We start from the raw sequence: 2,887 nt of genomic DNA, 5'->3' as shown, positions 1-2,887 counted from the left end.
CAGAACTTCACACCTACGCAGGGATTTGCCCATGAGTGTCGGAAAGGTTAAGCGGTCTAATCGGTAGTGTGTGCAGATGTCGTGGTAAGCAATAAGTCGATCCCGCGCTGTAAACGGCGCCTCCTCCGTGGCGAGGTCCGACGCATCTGATGCCTGAGCCCGGACTGTAAATCCTCGGGCACTGGCATGAGCCGCCTTCCGGCAAGGCCCGCATGCGTGGGAGTCCAGATTAATGCCACAGTTTGATGGAAAGGATGGGCCAAGAGGAGAAAACAAGCTGGCTTAGAGACCCTACCCGCTCCGAAGTTATGTATGGCTGCTTTGGAGTCGCTAACGATAACTGATGAATTTGGAATTGTGAGGGCCAGGGCTATGGCCGCTTCCTCCGCCTCCTCCGAGGAAGAGCCAGGAATGGAGGCGGCCGCAGCGACCTGGCCGTGAGAGTTAATGACTGATATTGCGTAATGATTTCTGTTCCCATATTCGACGGCATCAATATAGAGCACGTCTTTAGAGGTGGAGAATTGTTTTTGGAGAGCCTTTGCTCACTGCCTCCTGCGCTGTTTGTGATGCACAGGGTGCATGTTTTTAGGAAGTGTGGGGATGCAGAGGTTCTCGTGTATGCGATGTGGAATGATGTATTTAGTCTCGATGATGGGTGCCGGAGTGATAGAAAGAGTTTGTAGAATGTGTCGACCTGTTGCGGTGTTAGAAAGTCTGCTATATTGGGATGTGAGGTGGGCTTCTGTGAGTTCAGTAAGTGTGTTGAAAGTTCCAGTAAGCATTAGCCTTTCAGTGGAGGTACGTATGGGGACCCCCAGAGCAAATTTATATATTTTGCGTAAAAAGTGTCGACCTTATCTGATTCTGATTTAAGGAAATGTAGATATGGTGTTGCGAATGTAATTTTACTGATAACGAAGGCCTGAATCAAGCGGAGAAGTTCGGCCTCCTTTAGTCCGCCATGTTTATTGGAGACGCCCTAGAAGACGCAGGGTGTGATCGGCTGTGGTGTGAAGTGTATGTAGGGTATATGTGTTGAGCCGGTTTCTTTGAATGTGTAAACCGAGCACCCGGAGCCTGTCCACTCTAGTAACGGGGATGTGGTTTAGGATTACCTCTATACTAGACATGTGTTTTCCGGCCCCCCGGTGGGATGGCAGAAGAAGTAGCTCGGATTTTTGAGGGGAGCATGTGAGATTCATAGCCCCGGCATGAGCGACGACGGCGTCTGCTGCGGCCTGTAGAGTGTCTTGAATCTCTCCGTCGGAGCCGCCAGTCGTCCAAAGAGTGATGTCATCGGCGTATAGTGAAAACTTCAGATCGGGAATAGACCGCAATGCTTGCGCCATCGGCATCATAGAAAGATTAAAAAGAAAAGGGGACAGCACTGAGCCTTGGGGCGTGCCGTAGCTACCTAAAGCGTATGAAAGGGATTGCTCTGTGCCTATGTGTACCGTTGCAGTACTGTTGGATATGAAGGTACATATGTAGTCATGTCTTTCCGCCAACCCCAATGAGATTAAGCTCTCGGAGGATGGCGGAATTTGAAACGTTATTGAAGGCTCCGTGGAGGTCCAGACTGAGAATTTCTTGCGTATCTAGACTGCTATTGGGTGTAATGATGTCATGCTTCATTCGAAGCATGATATCTTGGTATGAGAGAGATTTTCGAAAACCTACCATTTCTGATGGACAAAGATTGTTGTCCTTCATGTATTTACTTAGTCGGTTGAGGATGACGTGTTCGAGTGTTTTACCTAGACAAGAGGTTAGTGATATAGGCCTGAGATTAGAAGTGTTGAGTGGTTTGTTTGGCTTTGGGATAAAAATTACCCTGGCATCTTTCCACGAACTAGGGAGGGTGCCAGTGTCAAAGCAGTAATTGAAGTACGCCGTGATGGGGCTGTGACAGAGTTGTCGTCTAGATTGCGGAGTATTTTATAGTTAATAAGGTCGGGGCCTGGTGCTGACATTGTGCGCAGGGTGGCGAGGGCATGGCGAACCTCTGCTTCCGTGATAGCGGCGCTAAGTAGGTCGTTGGGTTCGCCAGTATATTTTGCCATGTCATACTTGTGAGCGGGAGGCAGATGTTTATGGCGCAGGTCGTCGAAGAATCCGTTGAGATTGTTTTTGTGTGCATGTAGCAGTTTGTTTATGCTATGGTTGTGGTGTGTGCGCGATGTGGTAGGGTCTAATGGGTGTCGCAAGAGTTGCCATGTGCGCTTGTTATCGAATTTGTCATGCATGCTTTTACATACCTGGCCCCACTGCTGGCAGGCCAGTTGTGTGGAGTACTCCTGGATCTGAAGGTCTAATTTGGCAATTCTGAGTCTTAGTTTTTGGTTGAACCGTTGCCTCTGCCACCGTTTGAGAAGAGACTGTTTGGCTTCCCACATGTGTAGAAGCTTGGAATCAACCGTAGTGAGAGCGGTTTCGGGGGGCAGAGTGGTAGTGTGCGTCTGGGCGTCTGCGTGTAGTTGCTGAACCCATTCTGAAATGTCTTGAATGTTTGTGGGAGCTGATATCTGGCGGGCCTCTCGAAAATTGTCCCAATTGGTAAGGCTGAGGCGTTTGGGCGCAAAGGGTTTGTGTTTGAATTGTAGTGTGATGGTAATGATGTAATGGTCGCTGCCGAGGTTAACTTGTGAGTTGTCCCATGTGACGTGCACAGCAGCCCCGCTCCTTGACAGAAGCGGTTGCTTAGCTTTAATCAAACTTGATGTCAATTACTGTGAAACACAGCGTCGTCTTCATTTGAGGGGTGGCACTGTGCTCAGCTCAGTGGAATGAAGCTTCCAGTTATAGATGGTTTCAGAATACAGGGTAAGTGACCTCACATTTTACTCTCTTCGTCGTGAAGTCTAGACACCAAAGCCTCGGTTTG

This window comes from Dermacentor variabilis, chromosome 8 (assembly GCF_050947875.1).
Source record: "Dermacentor variabilis isolate Ectoservices chromosome 8, ASM5094787v1, whole genome shotgun sequence".
NCBI lineage: Eukaryota > Metazoa > Arthropoda > Arachnida > Ixodida > Ixodidae > Dermacentor > Dermacentor variabilis.
This window is presented reverse-complemented; position numbering follows the sequence as displayed.